This window comes from Notechis scutatus, chromosome 2, assembly GCF_049901735.1.
Source record: "Notechis scutatus isolate UNSWTSFEM ecotype Mainland chromosome 2, rNotScu1.2, whole genome shotgun sequence".
NCBI lineage: Eukaryota > Metazoa > Chordata > Lepidosauria > Squamata > Elapidae > Notechis > Notechis scutatus.
The window spans coordinates 121432552-121453069 of record NC_142010.1 but is presented as its reverse complement, the minus strand read 5'-3'; positions in this window follow the sequence as shown (position 1 = coordinate 121453069).

The window sequence follows — 20518 nt, the reverse complement described above, 5'->3', positions numbered from 1 at the left end:
GATATAGCAATTCTTCAATGACGTAGAGTACATGGCCAGGACCATTTTCTGGAGGCAGGGCTGTGAGAATTTCTTATGTTAAGTTTATTTTTGGATCTAGAGTTTGTATGTAATTTCTGCCTCCGACAGCAGGATATTTTACGGCTGATTTTTTGGCATAAGGGGTCCTTGGATCTAGAGTAGAGTTCGTATATAATTCTTTCAGGTGTTTCATTATTCAAACTAGGTAAACAGTGCCAGTAAGGAGTAAGATTTGCTCTCATTTTATATTCTAGTAGCTTCCTCTGTTGGTGTTGGTGGTTTTTTGGTTGGGCTGTTTACTGTTAGCTTGGTGGTTTCCTGATTGGGATATTGTTTGCTTCTTGAATGTTGGTCTAGGCTCTTGACATTTATCTTGGCATTTATCTTGGCATTTATCGCTGCTCAAATGAGTGTTGATTGCTGGTGGGGAGATGTTTTAGTCTTTTTATTCCATTTTGGCTTGTTGATAGTTTCTTTTGTACAGTATGTAGATATTGCTTATGTCTATGTGACTATTGATGGCCAATTTGTTGAGTGCCACCTTCCAGGAATTCTCTAGATCTTTTTGGACTTGGCTTGGTCTAGGATGGTCACAGTTTCCCAATTGAAACGATAGTTAAGTCTGTCCATGTGTTGTGAAATTAAGCAGTTTTTATCATGTCTTCTGACTACTAGTTGGTGTTCATAGATGTATTCTGCTAGTCTTTTGCCTGTTTATCCTACATAGTGGTTGTTGCAGTCTATACGCTGTATGACTCCTGCTTTTTTTTTTTTTTTCCTTTTGGTTTATTTAAAATGTTTTGGAGAGCTTTTTTGTGCTACACTGATGCCATGAGGTTGTAATAGTCTGTTGGAGGTTTCTGAGATGTTTTTTGATGGATGGCAGTATTATCTTTTTCACAACTTGTGTTGGTTGTGCTGTATTGGATTGAATGATCAGGCACTTTTGCTGCCAAAATGTTTAAATGAATCTCTAGGGAGCATCAGAAAAAACAATCATCCATAATTAATTACGATTCCCATCAATCTAAACTAGCCTACCAATGAGATTTAGCTAGGGATTATACGAACAGTACTGTTGAAAGGTGTCAAAATGCCTTTCTTTCGAGGATTCAATTTTCCTGCTGGGAGAGCTCCTATGCAAGGATACGGACAACTGCTTGAAAGCTGGATCTTTTTATTTTTCAGGAAGGCGGAGAACAGCGAGAAGTCTGCGTTCCTGGGCTAGCTAGCTTCTTATGGTAAGTCCCTGATTTTTTATACCCTTTTCTCCCTTTGTAAGTTGATTTTGTGTGAGTGTTTGTATTTGTGCCTAATGTTTCAAATCCTGTTTGAGTTTGTCTTTATTCCCGCCGAAGGGCAAGCTCCACGGGGTGCGGAAGGCAAACTCCACGGGGTGGCCAGATTGTATTATTGGTTTTCTGTAATCTCATTTAGCTTTAAGATAGTTTTTCATATTTGTTCTGTGGCAATCTCCTGTCTGTCCCTTTTGTAATTTATATTTTGTGTCTTTTGTCTGTTTGTTTTGCTTATTTGGTATGTCCTGTGTTTGTAAGGGTTTTCTAAATTATCTTTTGTTTCCTTTTCCTATCTGTCTAGTTTTCTTAATTACTTAGGCTTTTGTCTATAGGGATTCTTTAATACTTTTTATTTGATTCCTTTTCCTATGTAAGTTTGTTTTCTGGCTGACCTGATGTTCCCCTTGGGCTTTTCCTGTTTTTTTGTGACCCTACTGTCTTCATGAAGTTCCCTTTCCACAATCCTTCATTATTATTTTTTTCTACAGGGCGGTATCTGATTGAGTGTCTGGGTATACTTGGTGTTCGTGATCAATCTGGATCATCATCATGGCCGCCTGTCTCCCCTTCGATTTTCTCTTCTGAGAGGGGATACAGGCCTTTAGGCAGCTAAGGCAGGGTGGTATGCATCGACAGAGGCAACACATGAGGGCTCCAAAGACACAAATAGTGAGTATGGTTGTTATAAGGATTTTGAGCCAATGGAGATCTGGTATCCATGAGAAGAGCCATGAAAAGTCTAGGAATGATTGCTCATGACCAATATTTTGAGCTAACTCTTTCAGGTGGTGGATGTCCCTCTCTATGAGTCCTGAGGTTTTGTCTAGGTTGAAGCAACACATCTTGTGGAATGTTTCGCAGCCATAATTATGCTTCAAGAGGAGGAAGTCTATTGCTGCCCTATTCTCCAAGGTGGCTTCTCTGACCTCCCTCAGTTCTCTGTTAAGGGCATCCAGGGCATGGGAGGTCAAATTCAAGCCTTTTGCAGGCTAGGCTATTCAAATAGCCTAGTACAGGCTAGGCTATTCAAATTTCTAGAATGTCACACTGCCAATCCAGGTACCCCCACTAGGGATATTGCCAATGAGACATATTCTGCTTTGGTGAGAAGGGAGACTTTGGAGTCACAGTCTGAGTCTAGGGTTTGGAAGGCTCTCCTGTGCCGTCTCTGTAAGGATGGCATAAGCATGGTTAACCTTCCCAAGGTGCAAGGGCCGTTGGTGGCATTTGCAGGAAGGTATGAGTAGGCTTTTAAGCCACAAAGGAAAAACCACCCTGGTGGGAGCTTCAGGTAACTATATGAAAATGATATGGTCTCTGTGTAGTTGCATTTTAGTTCTGTGTTGCTAAGGCTGGTGCATTCTGTGACCCTAGGTGTGCTGCACCCAGTGACATTAAAGCATCTCTCAGAGGTGGTTACTGCAGCAATGTGTAGGGTGTATATGGTGTGGTCTTTGGTTTTTGTAGAGTGGCCCCAGCTAAAAATGCTTTCGTAGGAGCCAGGAAAGTTTTTAAATGTGGTGTAGTTAATGATGTTATGTGGTCTAGTTGCCACTCCCATTAGGCATGTGGTTAAGATGTCCTTGACTGATTTCCCTCCTACTAAGCAAAAGTTAGTGGTGTTGAGTATTTCCCTTGCTAAATATTCCCATACGTTTCCTTTCTCTGGGATAAGCTTTGGTTCCAGGAACGCAATTGCTTGTGTTACAAGTGTTACAATTGTTACAGATAATAATACATAGTATATATTGCATTTCATGTTTCCCATTGCTAGATTCCTTTTCTTCCCTCCCTCCCCTTTTTTTTGTACAATGTAAAAAAAAAGGTAACAATAAAATGTAAAAAAAAGGTATAGGTCAAGTCTCAAAAATTACTAAAAGGTATAGCTGAAGTCTCTTCCTTGTTAAAAAAAAATACAAAGAATAAAAGGAGAAAGAAAAAAGAAAAAAATGGAGAAGGTGAGAGAAAAATTTAAAATAAAAATAAAAATAGAGTTTTATAACTCAGTACCTGGGAGTCCAGTTTTGTGTAATTCAACGTTTGCACTTGGTTCCTCACAGTTGTGTGGTTCAATGGTATTGAAGAATGCTGCAAGCGTCCATTGATCTGTGTCCAGATTTTTCTTGAGTTTGATGGGTGGGATTGATTGTGGTGGAGTTTGGCTATGGTCTATGACTGCTGGCTTTGCATGTATCCAATGTATCCAAGAGTCTCGTTCTGCAACCTTTATGGCGGTGTGTGTAGTCAGTAAGACTTGGTAGAGTCCTTTCCACCTGGGTTGTAAAGGTGAGGTTCTGGTGAAGAACTTGATCCACACCCAATCTCCTGGCTCATATGGATGCAGGGCTTCTTCCAGGGTAAGGTCTGTGTCAGCGCACTCTGGGTCCAGAGGGTCTGTAGTCTCTTTTGCAGGGCTGTAAGATAAGAAGAGATATCCCCCCTATCTAAGCAAAGGGAATGAGGATCTAGGCCTTGTAGGGTATCGGGGGGGGGGGGTGACCAGAAAGGATCTCAAAGGGGGAAATACCTATATCTTGTCTTGGTCTAGTTCTGATATAAAAGAGGGCAATTGGGAGCACTTGTGGCCAGGAGAGGTGTGTCTCCTGACAGAGTTTGCCCAGTAGGGTCTTCACCTCTTTGTTTTCTCTCTCCACAGCTCCTAATGATGTCGGAGAATAGGGCACATGGAGGTTTTGGGTAATGCCCAGGGCCTGGAATATATGTGTGAGGACTTGTGCTATGAAGTGTTTTCCCCTATCCATGTCCAGAATGGTGGGGACCCCGAACCTAGGCACAATGTCTTTGAGGAGATATCTGCCTGTTTCTAGGGCAGTAGCATGGCGGCATGGGAAGGCCTCTACCTAGTGGGTTAGTTGGTCCTTGCAGACAAGAGCATATTGATACCCATTTGCCTTAGGTAGCTGTATATAATCCATTTGGATCTTTTCAAATGGTTTCTGTGCCCAGGGTCTTCCTCCTTCATGAATTGCTTTTCTGGAGGTGGTATTATTTGTTTGGCAGGTTTGGCATGTAGTGGCTATTCTTGTAGCCTCACTATAGGCTCCAGGTGCATACCATACCCTCCTGATGGCATCTACCATAGCTTGTGTGCCACAATGTCCCTTTGTATGTAGTCCTTGGCAAATTAACCTAAGGAGACGTCATGGGGCTATGGGTCTGCCATCTGGGACTCTCCAAAATCCTTGCTCAAAAACTGCTGAAAACTTTTTTTTCCATTGTTCCGATTCCCCTTTATCTAGAAATTGCTTGTATGGTAGTTCTGGTTTAGTTGTTATGGCTGGTGTCATGATGGTGTGAGGTAGAGGTTTGGTTGCCACCCATTTGGCTGTTGCATCTGCATATTGGTTTCCTTTTGTTATTGTAGAGTCATCTGTTTGGTGGGCTTTACAATGGATGACTGCTAGCGCTTGTGGTAATTGGATGGCTTCTAATAGTTTGGCTACTAATGGTTCATGTAATATCTGTTGTCCCGCTGAAGTTAAAAAAACCTGTTGTTTCCATAGAGCTCCTGTTGCATGGCAGACTCCAAAAGCATATTTGGAATCTGTATAGATGTTAGTAGATCGGTTCTTTGCAGCTTCGCAAGCTTTAGTTAAAGCTATAAGCTCAGCTGCTTGGGCGCTGTGGGAGGGGGGAAGGGGGGAAGCCCAGATGATTTCTTGTAGGGAGACTACAGCTGCTCCTGTTACTCTTTCGTTCTCGTGCATGTAGGAGGAACCATCTGTGAAGAGTTCAATGTTGGAGTTTTGTAGAGGGGTATCTGTTAAATCGGAGCGGGGTAGTTCCGCGTCATGCACTGAATGGAGGCAATCATGGAGATTACCTTCCTCCTGTTCTGTGGGGAGCAGGGTAGCTGGGTTTAGAGTATTACATCTCTCAAATATAATGTGATCAGAGGTAAAAAGTTCAGCTTCATATTGAGCCAAACGCTGCTGAGTGAAAGCTTGTGTCTGGCTCTTTAAGAGAATCGCAAAAACTTCATGGGGGACTTTCAGCAATAGTGGATGTCCTAGTACTAAATCCTTAGATCATTTCACAAGTTCGACTGTAGCCGCCACAGCTCTTAAACAGGGGACAGCCCCTTGAGCTACTGGATCTAGGGTTACAGAATAGTAAGCGACTGGTTGATGTGTGTGTCCAAAAGGCTGTGTCAGAACGCCAGAAGCAACACCTAATTTTTCATGGATGAATAAGGTGAAAGGTTTCCTATAGTCAGGTAGCCCGAGTGCTGGGGCTGATGCCAGGGTTTGTTTCATGGTCTGAAGTGTTTTTTCCAAAGATTTGCACCATTCAATGGGGTCAGGCATGTTTTTGCCTGTTAGTTGAATGAATGGTCAGGCTAATTCCCCAAACGAGGGGATCCATGGGTGGCAGAAGCCCAGTACTCCCAGTAAGGCTCTTAACTTGTCGTTTTGTCTGGGGTGGTTTCATGGCTAAAATGGTCTCTACCCGGTTAGGGGGCCAATTTTCTAATTCCTGGTGCAATGATGTAGCCCAGATATGTTATTTCTTGTTTTAAATATTGTAATTTGGAAGGGGAGGCTTTGTGCCCTCTTTCTGCCAGGGCTTCAAGTAAGTATAGGGTGTCTGTTTTACATGCTAGCTCAGTCTGAGATGCCAGCAGTAAATCATCAACATATTGGATCAAAGTGGACTGCTGTGGTAGGGAAATGGAGGAGAGGTCTGCCCTTAATATTTGTGAGAATAAGGTAGGGGACTCAGTGTAGCCTTGTGGCAATCGAGTCCAGGTATATTGTTGGTCTTGCCAAGTAAAGGCAAATAGATATTGGGGTGCTGGGTCCACCGGAATGCTAAAAAAAGCAGAGCACAAATCTATGACAGAAAAATAAGTGGCTGAGGCTGGCACCTCCGTGATTATCGTTGATAGGTTAGGCACTATGGGGGCTCTTGGTATCACATGGTTATTAATGAGACGCAAATTGTGCACAAATCTAAAGATGGGGTTTCCATCTTTGTCTACTGTAGATTTCTTTACAGGAAAAATGGGGGTGTTGCAGGGAGAGGTACATTTAATGAGAACTCCTTGCTTTAGGTATGCTTGTATTAATTCCTTTATGGGGTGAATTGCCTCTGCAGGGATTTTATATTGGGGCACGCATGGAGGTGGTCCATGTTTCACTTGGATAGTAACAGGTGTTGCTCCTTTAAGTAGTCCCACTTCTGATACATCCCAGCCCCATAAGGAGGGTGGCAGGCTTTTTAAATCTTCATGAAGCCCTGTGTTGCTGGTTATCAGCATGATTGTCTTGTGTGTGCCTTTTTCTGGGATCTCCAATTGCAGCCCCTGTTTGCCACATGTTATAGTAGCTCCCATTTTACATAGGAGATCCCTTCCTAGTAGGGATAGTGGGGACTGGGGGCAAATAGTGAAGGAATGGTCTACTGTGAAAGGTCCTAGTTCTACTGTTACGTTGTGGGTAAATTCTACAGGGATTATTTCCCCACCCCACTCCCATTATGCTATCCTGAGCCCCTTCAGCCACTGAAGCTTGAATATGGTGGTTCAGTAATTAATGAGGAGGTGGCTCCAGTGTCAACTAAGCAATTGTATTTTTTCCCTCCTATAAGAATGGTGACAGGGCCGTTTTTTAGGGGAATAGCCAGCCTGTTAAAGGTAGCCATGAATTCAGTGTTTTCATTCTCATGTTCTAGTCAAGAAAGGGGCAGGTCATTTTCCCTTCTTTGCTCCCATTGAGGTCCATTGTTATGATTTATTTGAGGAAAAGGAGCGCTGGGTGGTCCATTGTTATGATTTATTTGAGGAAAAGGAGCGCTGGGTGGTGCATGATGATTAAAGCTTTGTTGTTCAGTGTAATGGACTGGATTATTGCCTGGCTTCATGTTTCTAGGTGGTGGGTGATACCGGTTGCGGGAAAGGTGTTGCCTACATTGCCTGCTGTGAAATGCCCTTCCTGTCCGCACCTATAGCAATGCTGGCATTTGCCTTGTGACCATCCTGCTTTATCACAATGCCAGCATTTCCTTGAATTATAGGGGGTTTTACCTGGCATTTGTCTGGCATCATGTTGCATTACAGCAAACATTTTTAAGCCTTCCTATCTTTCAGTCCGCCTCTTTCTATCTTTCTCCTCCTCTTTCAGCTTGTCTCTTTGATCATAGACAAAGTTAGCGATCCTGCACAACTCTGCTATTTCTAAGGTTGGCCAGTTAGAGACAAAGCGGTGGAAATGCTCTTTGATATCCACGGTGGACTGGTCCACGAAGGCTGAAGCTAAAATCCTTTGGTCCTTCAGGCAGCTAAGGTCTAGATGGGCATAGGCAATAGCTGCTTCTGACAGGCGGACCCAAAAGGCATCAGGGTTTTCCTTTTCTCTTTGTGTTGTTTTTTGAAATTCTGACCAGTTTAAAGGCTTTTTACCTATTTCCTCTAAAGCTTCTAGTAAGTTATTTTTTGCTCTTGTGTATTCATCCCAGTGATTGGTATCATTGTAGTCCCAGTCAGGGCGATGTACTGGCCATGCGATGCAGGCTGGGGCTGCCTGTCCAGGGATAGTTGGTAGTTTAGCTATTTGGTCTGTATTTTCAAATAGTTTTAATAGTTCGTCTTTAGTTAGAAAGACTTGTAGCAGCTGGGTCATATCACCCCAGGATGGATTGTGGCTGTCTATGATAGATTTCAGGGTTTGAATTACTGTTTGAGGATCAGCCCTGAAAGCTGGGGTATCCTTTTTCCAGATGACCAAATCAGAGGCAGAGAAGGGAGTGTGGGTAAAAATGTATTCTAATTGTCCCCTATTTCTGCCTGGCACTGGTTTGCTTAAAAGGGGAGCCGTAATCCATGCCTCAGTCTTTCCTTCCAGGGAATGGGTTTCAGGTGTTTCTTGATCTTTTCCCTCAGTCAGGTCTTTGGTCCTAGCCATTTCAGCCCAGCAGTACCAATAGGGTATTTGGCTGGGTTTAATGCGTGTTCTAAGTGCTTTCAGGGTTTTATAATCTAAAGTACCACTATCAGGCCAAATTTGTCTACCTGTGTCATCCCGCAATAAAGCCCACTTTTTGCAAATTCTTTTTGCTTCTTTTTTATGCATTCCAGTCAGGACAGGCACTTGCCTTTCGTCCCAAGCCTCAAGTAATTTATCCAAGGGGGTCTCTTCCATTGCCCTCGAGCTACAACTTCCCATATTCCCTGCTTGATGTGGGGATTACTTTGGTTTAGCTGGGCTACAGCCGTCAGTTTTCAGACAAAAATGGTCTGGAAAGGACTCCGGTTTCCCAACACATGGAGTACGGGCCCCTTTCTTTTAGGTAAACTCAGCCGTCAGTTTTCAGACAAAAATGGTCTGGAAAGGACTCCGGTTTCCCAACACATGGAGTACGGGCCCCTTTCTTTTAGGTAAACTCAGCCGTCAGTTTTAAGACCCCCCCCCCTAAAAAAATGGGGATCTCCGAGGACCGTCTGCCCCCTAGCAGCTCCGGTACGGGCCCCTCCCTACACTCAGCCGTCAGTTTTCAGATCTCCCTTAAAGGTAGGGATCTGGAAGGACCTTTTCTGCTTTTTTTTAGACAAACTATTTCCAATTTTGTTTGCAAGCAGCTGGTACGGGCCCCTTCTAAATGCACAGGGCTTTGCTTGCGGGATGCACCGGGAATATTTTTCCTCTGCTTTTTTATTTCCTAACACCAGTTCCTTTTGCAGCCCGCTCGGTTTTTCTTACGTCCTTCAGAAGGACTCACATTCCGTGATCACCCCTTACGTTCCCAAATCCAGCCGGTCACAGCTCGTGTTTGAGCTAGCAGCTGGCTGGGGTGCGGCTGGCAATCACGGAGGAGGTGAGGTCCTGCTGTTTCTGCAGAGAAAACCCACAATCACACACCTGTTCCACTCACGCTTCCACTCTCCTCACTAGTAAGATTATAAATTTGAAGCGGTATTCACCTGCTTTGAAGCAGCTGTTGAGCAGAAAAGCCCAAGGACTTCCTACACCTTCTGGGCTGGGTCCGTGGATGTTGTCCCTGGACAAAGAAGGTCCATGCCGGCTGGGTTTGGATCCACAGGCCCAGTCCGGTGACAGGGTTGGCTGGGAAATCTTCGTGGTCGCCAATTATTGAAAGGTGTCAAAATGCCTTTCTTTCGAGGATTCGATTTTCCCGCTGGGAGAGCTCCGGCACAAGGATACGGACAACTGCTTGAAAGCTGGATCTTTTTATTTTTCAGGAAGGTGGAGAACAGCGAGAAGTCTGCGTTCCTGGGCTAGCTAGCTTCTTATGGTAAGTCCCTGGTTTTTTATACCCTTTTCTCCCTTTGTAAGTTGATTTTGTGTGAGTGTTTGTATTTGTGCCTAATGTTTCAAATCCTGTTTGTGTTTGTCTTTATTCCCGCCGAAGGGCAAGCTCCGCGGGGTGCGGCAGGCAAACTCCACGGGGTGGCCAGATTGTATTATTGGTTTTCTGTAATCTCTTTTAGCTTTAATATAGTTTTTCATATTTGTTCTGTGGCAATCTCCTGTCTGTCCCTTTTGTAATTTATATTTTGTCTTTTGTCTGTTTGTTTTGCTTATTTGGTATGTCCTGTATTTGTAAGGGTTTTCTAAATTATCTTTTGTTTCCTTTTCCTATCTGTCTAGTTTTCTTAATTACTTAGGCTTTTGTCTATAGGGATTGTTTAATACTTTTTATTTGATTCCCTTTCCTATGTAAGTTTGTTTTCTGGCTGACCTGATGTTCCCCTTGGGCTTTTCCTGTTTTTTGTGACCCTACTGTCTTCGTGAAGTTCCCTTTCCACAGTACAGTATCCAAAGAATCTGAAGGACTTAAAATTGAGGTACAGATGGGCTGGATTGCCCAGCTTATCTCTTGTTTTAACCCATATTCAGGGATCTAGAAATATTTTTGGTTCATATGAAAATGCCCACAAGGTCTCAACTCCATCACTCTCTGTCACGAGAAGATTGCCAGGTTAAAGAGAATAAAGGGTGCTTTCAATTGCTGATATGGGCCCATAGGGAAAACCAGCACTAACTCTTTGTATCTTAGAAACATCTGGTTGACATATATTTGAGCCTGCAGGCAGGGCTTAGGGAGGGGGATAATCATCCTTAATTTACCTGCTTTGTACACATTTTATCTTGCTTTGTTGGCGGTTCTGTTAGTTTCCTCCCAGCCCTGCCCTCCAAACACTTCAGACACATTTTAATAATTAAAACATGGGCTTGCTTCAGCCCTGGCTCCCTCCCCATCTCAGCAGTGGTGAAGGAATGCAAAGGAGGAATGCTGTCTTCACACAAGGAAGTTGGGAAGGGAAGGAGCCTCTCACTTTAAAACAATGACTTTATGTTTCCAGCCAGAGCTGTAGTCACGCAAGTCTCTCCCCCTCTGTGTTATATATAAACATACTTGTGAAGGCTTTTCAACTCTCTGGATGCATGACTCTCTGGAACTGGCAAGGCAGACACAACATTTAGAGCAGAGTTCGAATTCCAGTACACAGAGCTCGTCTTTTTACAGTATTATAAATTCCATTGCCACCTCTCAATTTCTGGTTGTTGATTTTGGTTAGTCCCTTTCCTGACTATTGTAGTTCACTTTCTGATGGTCTTCATCTTTTATATTATTTTCTCCTTCCTTCCCTTTTTTCTTTCATTCTTTTTTCCCCCCCACATAGTTATTGCATGTGTGTGGCTGGATGCAATTTGGATTATTCAATAAGATCTCATGTGCACTTGGGTGAATATGTCTGTTTAAATGAAGCAACCAGACCAGTGTCTTACTTTGCCACACTTCAGGAGCAGAATTGCCTTGCATTCAATGTTTACTGGCATGCCTTCACTGTAGAGCCGTGTAACTCCTTGCACTTAGCTTGTAACATTGCAACCTTCCACTTCTGGTTTGATATTCAGATCCAGCTTGCAAAAATCCACACAACCATTTTGGTGGAAGCAATCAGAATTGTCCTTCAAACACAGGAGGTCTTTCAGACAATCATTCGTGCCCTGCTCACCTCATGCTTGGATTATTGCAATGTGCCTGCCCTGGAAGAACCCTCAGAAGCTATGGCTGGTTCCAAATGCAGCAGTGCAAGCAATAATGGTAATGAGCACCTCTCAGTGTGCCCATGTATCACTACTGCAAGGTGAGCTGCATTGGCTGCCAGTTGGCTTCCGTGCACATTTCAAGGTGTTAGTTATTACCTGTAAAACCCTGTACAGCCCAGAGTCTAGATACCTGAGAGACTGCTTATCTCCAACTGTTTCTGCCTGCCCAGTATGTTCCATCAGATGGGTACATTCCAGGTCTCCTCCATTAAACTTTGCCATCTTGAGGGACCTAGGACATGTACCTCTGCTGTGGGCCCCACCCTCTGGAATAGGTTCCTAAGGACAGTACCCGCTCTCCTGGTTTTCCAGAAAGCTTTGAACACCCAGCTTTGGTCCCAGGCAGAGGTGGTATTCAGCAGGTTCTGACCAGTTCTGGAGAACCGGTAGTGGAAATTTTGAGTAATTCAGAAAACCGGCAAATCCCACCTCTGACTGGAGATTTTACAGTATCCTTCCCCTACCACGCCCACCAAGCCACGCCCACAGAACCGGTAGTAAAAAAAATTGAATCCCACCACTGGTCCCAGGCCTTGGGTTGATGTTTATTATATGTTCATGGCCCCTGGTTTTGTTGTTGTTGTTGTTGTTGTTGTTGTTGTGGCTGCAAGAACACTCACTTTGCTAATTTACTGTTCATTTTAGCAAAATGAAGATCATCTTATCGTTAGATCATTTTAGTCTGGGCTGCCTGCGTGAATGGTATTTTTCACTGTTTTTATGTTTTCCCTAGTTTTGCATGCTGCCCAAAGTTTACTGGAGTTGAGCGGCCAATCAGTTTAAAGTAATAAATAAAATCATCATTTAATACTCCGTGTTTTTGCAGCCCAGAACCGTACTTTGTACATTACTTTCAAAAATCATAAAGACGAATATGGGAAGCTGTCTTACTAAGGGTAGTAGGCAGTGATACTTAGTTTAGCTGCAGTATAGTGCTTGGCAATGGCTGTCTGGAGTTGCAAGGTAGAATCTTTATCAATAGAGGTGGAAGGGACCTTGGAGGTCTTCTAGTCCAGCCCCATGCTCAAGCAGGAGACCCTATATCATTTCAGACAAGTGACTGTCCAGTCTCTTCTCAAAAACCTTCAGTGATGAAGCACCCACAATATCTGAAGGCGAGCTGTTCCACTGGTTAATTGTCCTCACTGTTAGGACGTTACTCCTTAATTCCAGGTTGCTTCTCTCCTTGATTAGTTTCCATCCATTGTTTCTTGTCCTGCCAAGGATGGACTTGGGAAAATATGTTTGCAAAGCATATGTTCTGTGACTGGACTGAACAGCAGTCTTTTCTTTCTTATTCATGCAGAATATGAAAAAAAAATCCTTCATTCTATAAGGCTGTGTTGCTGATAGTGTCCCATGCGGCAAAGATCATGTAGACAATGAGTTGTAGTGCATCTTATATTGTGTCTTCTTTGGCACAATTTACCCTAGATTTACAGGTCCAGATTTTTGCCATCTTGTTCATAGACCCCCACCCACCCACCCTTCCCACCACGTTCATCTTCCTTTTGGGTACAACTATAATTTAGCAAGTTTGGCTGAGATCAGTCTTCTCAATGTAACATTCTTCAGATGTACTGGGATTGCAAGTTCAAGAATGCCTAGATTGGCTGGCAAATTCTTGAAGCTGCAAGACTACCACTTCTAGAACATGCTGGGTCAGGAAACATTATTCCATGAGATGGCTTTAATTTGTTTTGCTGTCATGTTTGATGTGATACAAATGAACTACAAACCATTGTACAAAAATGTGTGTGTGTGAAAGAGAGAGAGCATGGAGGAGGAGTAGAGGTGCTAGATTAGGAGTAGAGAGACTAGTTCTAGTCCTCCCTTAAGCATGGAGGCCTTGACTAGTTGCTGTCTCTCAGCTCTAGACTAAGAAGTCAAAACACACCTGTCTATCAACCCTCATAGAGTCGGTGTGATAGATTAGGGCTCATAATCGTCAATGGTAACCTAATATTTTAGCCCTATATAAAGTATATCCAAGAAAACTGATGTACTTAATTAATTCACTAAAGGATCTCTTCCAAACAAGGCATTTATTGCATAGTTGCCCTGCCTTCACAAAATGTTACAAAATGTTTTGCTTTAGTCATCTCCTCACTTCTTTCATCATTTCCTTTTCCTAAGAAAAGACATAACAATTATGGAATACCTGTTGGGAAACGCCCAGCCAGACAGGGAGAAGGGATCAAGCAGGGAATTAGTCTTGAGTCATTGAGCAGCTGCAAGAGATCCAGGTCTGACTGTCCAGCCAAGTTCCATAGAACTTTAACAATCTGTTCCCAAGGGACAAACAGTCTGGGAAGATCCCTGCATTATAGGAAGAATACAATAAAGTAGTTTCAACCGTTCACATATGGCTCCGCTCGCTTGTTCTGGACAATATCTTTTGATCAGGACTGATCAGGAGCCCAGAGATAAGAGCTAGATTGGAGGCCTTTGGGCAACTCATTAAAAAGCAAGAAGATTGTTGCTTCTCATGTTTTTCTTCGGAAGCAGAGGTTTTGTTTAATCTGCAATACTGTAGCACAGGAAGTCCTTTTGATTTATAACTATTTGTTTAATCACTGTTTGGACTTATGGTAGCACTGAAAATAATGACCTATGATCATTGCTCCATCCCCTACAGTCAGATGATCAAAATTAGGGCACTTGGCAATCGGTATATATTTACAACAATTGCAACATTCCAGGGTTACACGATGACCACTTGCGAACTTCCTAGCCAGCTTCTGACAAGGAAAGTGAATGGGGGAAGCCATATTCACTTAATAAACTGTGACAAAAAAAGGTGATTAAAATCAGGCATGACTCACTCAACAAGTGCATCACTTAGCACTCCATTCCAAACCCAATTGTGGTCATAAACTGAGGACTGCCTGTATGAACTCATCCTTTCAAGATCATCTACAGTACCTCTTGTGGCAGAGAATTACATAAGGAAGTGCAAGATGCAAATTTCTGGCCAGGGCATGACAAAAAGCCCATGGGTGGAGTTGTGAAACGGGAATAATTAAAACTGATACAGAAGTTTTCATTTTCTGTTTTTAAGCTAGATAAACAAAACTTATCGGTGTCATGCATTATCAAGTGTCTCAAGGTTTCCTGGTGGAAAGTGTATATTCACAGACAAAGTGCTGCATTCCAGCTATCAAACACCATATTGGTTGTGGATGATAGAGGTTATGCATTTTTAAATATTATTGCATGCTGCTGCAGACAAGCCTTTTACAGTAATATATCTGATAGTTTTGGCGTACCTCAAGTTTCTTATGTAGGATGAAAAGGGGGAGGTAGATACCCCATAGCTCTTTCTGTGATTTAAAACTTTTTTTAGAAGTTGAGATTGGTTTTTAAAGAGGTCCACCTAAGACCAAATGAGGAGCTAATACTTGAAAGGCTGGTGCTATTATGAAAAGGATATATGTATGTATCAGTAAAATTCCAGGAGTTAGGGTGATTTAGTGTCTCTCTTCCTTCGCCTCCCGCCTCTCTTTTGCCTCCTGTACAAGGATCTATTGAGAAACCACAGAACAAATGCTCCCTTATGTAGCTCCAAAAAAAGAAAACAAAAAAACCTTCTCTTTGGTTTGTCTGAAACAGCTGCCTCCAAGCACGCTATAGTTACTCATTAACTGTGTCCTAAGGGGGAACAGGGTAGGAAGAGAAGGAGAGGAGGATATATACACACACATACACACACACACACACATACACACAAAAAAAACTCCCACATGTTTTCTTATGTTTTCGTGGGTATTTATATGTATGGTATTTAGGTTTCTTTGGGTATTTTCCCACGTCTTAATATTTGTGCTTTTATTATAGTGACGATTCGGCAGAATCTCATCTGCCTCAGGCTTGTATATTGGGTTCTTTTTAATCTTGTGTGTCAGGCATTCCCCTAAATAAGCTGGCCCTGAACTCCTTGAAATAAGCATTTGGGGCATTCTAAGAAATCAAAGTGAAGGGAGCAGGTGGCTTCTTCACTAGGTTTTAAATAATGTACAGGAAAGGGTGTCCCCATCTTGCTGGCAGCTTGAGAAAGAGAAAAGGATCGGGAGGAACTATGAAAAGAGACACAAAGGAATCACTTTATTGAAGGCAAAGAGGACAGAGACCTACTTGTGTTGTCCAGCTTGATGAGGTGGGCTGGTTCACCCTCCTGCTCTTAACTTGTCTCTCCATCGTGGCTGGAAATTTAGCATTTGCTGCTTCTGGAATCTCAATGTTAGCTGAATGAAACTAAAAAGAGAGAGAGGATGTTTTGTTTAAATAAGTGATTCAGTCATCCAAACTTTGTTCAAATTTTAAAAATGGAGTGATACTAGTTTTCAGTGAGGTTGGGATTTGTGGCAGCATCTCCAGGGTTTTCCAAAACCCTGGCGTGAAGGCTGATATGCATGTTTCATTTACTTATTTCGCATCCTTATAGTTCTGTTATTGTTATAATTTAGAGAGCCTGTATCTCCTCCTGCATTTTTTTAAAAATAACAATCCTGGAGATTTAAGAGAGCATGTCTGGCCCAAGAGAGTTTTATGACTGAATAGAGATTTGAACTTGGGTTTCCTCCATCGTATATAGACATGCAATCCCTGTTTTGTTTTAATCAAGACCAAATCTTTGTTTTTACTAGTGGAAAACTTAAATGGTAAACTTTTTCAGTACAAATAAGGCTGCAGTTTCCAGCTTTTGCTATTCTGGCCAAAAGGTGTAAAAACACTGAGATGATTCATAAAAGTTTTGTGTTTGTCATCTTTCTCTTTGGATTTGCTCCTTTCATTTTAAAATCATGGGGCCGTTTGCATTGTACTGCTTTCTTGGTTGGTCTTGAGTTTCATTGCTTCTTTAAGTTCCTCCATGATCTATGTTGAGTCAGAGGCAATGCTTTTTTTGGCTCAGTGGAATATATATCAGAATAACAGTGTTGGGAGGGACCTTGGAGGTCTTCAGGTCCAACCCCCTGCTCAAGCAGGAGACTATTCCAGTCAAGTGGCTGTCTAGTCTCTTCTTAAAAACCTCCAGTATTAGAGCAGCCACAACTTCTGGAAGCAAGCCGTTCCACTGGCTAATTGTTCTCACTGTTAAGAAATTTCTTAGTTCTAGGTTGCTTCTTTTCTTGATTAATTTCCATCCATTGCTTCTTATTTTGCCTTCTGGTGCTACGGAAAATAGGTTGACCCTCTCTTCTTTGTGGCAGCCTTCCAAATATTGGAACACTGCTATCATGTCACCCTAGTCCTTCTTTTCACTAAACTAGACATATCCAGTTCCTGCAACTGTTCTTCATATGTTTTAGCTCCACTCCCTTAATTATCTTTGTTGCTCTTTTCTGCACTCTTTACAGAGTCTGAACATATTTTTTTATAATACGGTGACCAAAACCGGATGCCCTATTCTAAGTGTGGTCTTACTAAGGCTTTATAAAGCAGTACTAATACTTTATGTGATTTTGATTCTATCCTTCTGTTAATGCAACCTAGGATTGCATTGGCTTTTTTGTCTGCTGCTGCACATTGCTGGCACATATCTAAGTGATTGTCCACTAGGATCCAAGATCCTAGGATTGCCATTGAATGAGGTTTTCACCAAATCTCTATCTGTACATTTCCCAAGATTAAGATTAAAAGATTGAGATGCTCACGATTGCAGCCTGCTAGCAGGGGACAGGGTCTACCCAACCGTCCACCCCTTCAGCAATTGACTGATTCAGACCTGCTGAAGGTGACCTGAATTAACTCAGGTGAACTAAGCCCCCTCATGTCCCTTATTTTCTAGTGGCTAGAAGAAACCACTGTTTCATTGCTATGAATGCTTATCAGTGTGTTAGTTTTCGTAAAAATATTTGTTAGACAGGCAACTTTCTTGAAGCAATGATTCACAGTAGTGGTAAGAAGAAGGATGATAGAATGCTTCTCATGAAAGGACGCCACATATCTGTCTGACTGGAAGACCCCGAGATGTGGCTTCAGCCACCTACTATCATCCTGGAAAGTGAGTGATGAGTTGACTATCGTTCAATCTTTTCCATTCCAGAAAAAGAATAGGTTTATGTATATGATATTCTTAATTTCAAAGTAATGTCATGCTTAGGACTTGCTGGAGGTGAATTCAAACGTATCTTGATTTCACTTGACTGGTGGGAAGTAGCTCTAACAAAACTAGGTAGTGCCGGTAGAAAGTAATGGGAAGTAAAGAGTTAACGCTATAGGGAAGCTGCAGTTCTTTTTTGGAGTTGTTTTTCAGTGGCTTTAAGGTCTGATTTATTATTGCTGTTATGAACTACATTCTGTGTCTTATTTGGAGCAATAATTACAGCTCACAGCATCTGTCTAACATCACCTGCCAGACTCATCTGGCAATGATAGTACCCTTAAACATTCCCCTTTTGATCTAAAACATTTTGATACATCTAAAAATGTTTGCACATACCTCTAGATACCAACCCAGCAAGCACTGGTCTTTTTCTCACATTATTTCAGCACTGGTTACATCTTTTTGTTCAGGGCTCTTTTTTCTTCTTATTTTTTTTTTCCCCTCTGTGACTTTCTCATACTGTGTAGAAAGGAAAACAATGCATTGCCTGTGCAAAATCCAGCACTTTTTTCCCCTTCAGTCTTCTTTCTCAGGGTTGTTCTAATCCTTTTGAATGTGAAACTGTGCAGGACAAGATCTTCAGAAAAAAAAATCGATGCTCACGCATCTTTTTACCACCACTTCATTAGACAATTGCTAAAATTCTAATCACTCCCTTAAAACAAATCTAATTGCGTGGCCTGCTTCACACATTTTGTTGAGCGATAACATAGTTTGGTTTCACACTGCGAGTTGTGTGAAGTCAATCATTGTGGCTTATGGTGGTTAAGCAAACAACATATTTTGAGCTGGGTTATTGTCTCTATTTACTCTGAGCTTGTATCTCGGATCTTCCAAGGCGGATAATGTAGCCGCTGCATATTTGTGATAGACGTGCCTTATATATCTTGATAAACTTGTTAAAATTATATCAGTGTAAGGTTGGCTTCTTGGCCAAGAAACAGAGATGAGCACTATGACTGGACAGTGTAATCTTTAACTTTTTAAGGTTGGTTAGATTGGTTTTTCTTATTATTGTGCAGTTTCTTACGGTATTTCTTTTATGCATTTAACCACCTCAAGAAAGTTCTCTTATCTGGAAAGTCAGTAAATAAGGATTCAACCATACTCTTTGTTTCTTTAACTATTCAACACATTATGCCAGTTAGAAGCTTGAAGAAGACTGAATGGCATTGCTAACACATTAAATTTGTCTCATCCGTGAGCTTAGCCATATGGAATCTGCATTCTTTTTAGTTAAGATTGCTGGCAATTCTCTTTTTCCTTGGTGCATCTGAGAATTCTCATGCACAGACCTGTGTGGTGCCACTGTTGGTAACTTATGAACAAAGTGACCATCAGAAATTCTGGCCTCACAACAAATTTGGAGCTACTTTTTTCTTCATCCCATTTATTCTGCTTGCATGGACTATTTACATGATCTAAACTCTAGAGAGTAGTCAGAAGCTCTCCAAAAGTGTTTAAGTAAACTTAAAGGGGTGCTAAAGGGAATCATCATGACAAAAAGTTTAGGAATTCCTGGTTTAGAGGATCAGATCATGTCTCAAGTCTGCCCTTTGACGCTCCATCTCACACACAGGAATACGATGAGAGGTGTTTGGTATGGACGGATGGATAGGATGTTCAAAAGAAGTACTTGGAAAGATCATAGATTGGATATAGGTCGGTGGAGGGACATGACTCCAGAAGACAGATGTGATTTTATCATTTGGGTGTCCTCCTAGATTTAATAGATGGGGGCGGGACCAGTCGGAGGTGGTATTTGCTGGTTCTCCAAACTACTCAAAATTTTCGCTGCCGGTTCTCCAAAACTGGTCAGAACCTGCTGAATACCACCTCTGATATAGGTCATATGACATCGTGACGCTTTCCAGTTCAGTCATGCAACTATACAGAGTGGCAGCTTCATGGGGTGGCTACTGAAGTCTGTGCAGAGGGATGACAATGTGTGTGAGGACAGAGGGGTATGTGTGTAAGGATGTCAGCACCCACCCATCCTATGCAATCTATTCAAGAATCAGAGAGATGAAAGGAGGATTTTAGGCATTGAGATCAATATATTTTTCTGTGCAGGAATTCATATTATTACATCCCACACAATTAACAATTCTGCTTGAGATTGTATGCAATCTCTAACTGTAATCAATTCCACCATTGTGCTGTTCTTACCGTTCAGTTTGCTGCCTTCCTGTAATTGAAATCCATTATTCTAGGCCGCGTGTTCTGTCAGGACAGAAAACAGGCCTTAATTTTCTTCTGTGTGACCTCCTTTCAGGAATTCCTTGTATTTAACTCAGATTTCTTTTCCGTGATACTAGACCCATTTTCTTTCCTTTTGTCTTGGTTCTATATGTCAGCCAAAGGGAGGAAAAAAGATGATGGCAATGTATAGCAATGAAAGCAATAATTGTTAGGTTAGCCTGGACTGTCCCTCAGCAGGTAAGAGGAGCATCGTGGTCAGCGTATCATTTGGCAAAATCATTCATGACATTCAGATTCTGGGCTAAAAGTGGGCTGCATAACAATTACATGACAATAGTTGTCTTGAAAATCATGCTCCTCATGGCTCCTCCTCATCATGGAGTGAAATACTGAGAGGGGTGTCTGCCCGGTTGCTGGGTAGGCGTGGCCATGGTGGGCATGGCCTAGTCAGCCTCCTGCACCATGGTCAGGAGCGGGGGAGAATTTACACTCCCCGGGTTTCAGATGTTTTCCTCAAGCCTCTGGGTGGGCGAAAACAGCCTCCTCCGTGCTCCGGAGGCCGGAAATGGGCCTGTTTCTGGCCTTCCGGAACTTCCAGGAGGTCAATTTTTCGCCCTCCCAAGCTTCCGCGTGGGCTCTGCACTTACCTCACATACAAAACAGGCTGCGTGGAGACTCTTGGGGGGGGGAGGGAGGGGGGAGGGGCCAGCTAGGGGTGGGATTTGGCGGTTCTCCAAATCAGCCATAATATTAGCTACGGGTTCTCCCAAATCCGGATGAACCCGTAGCAGCTCACC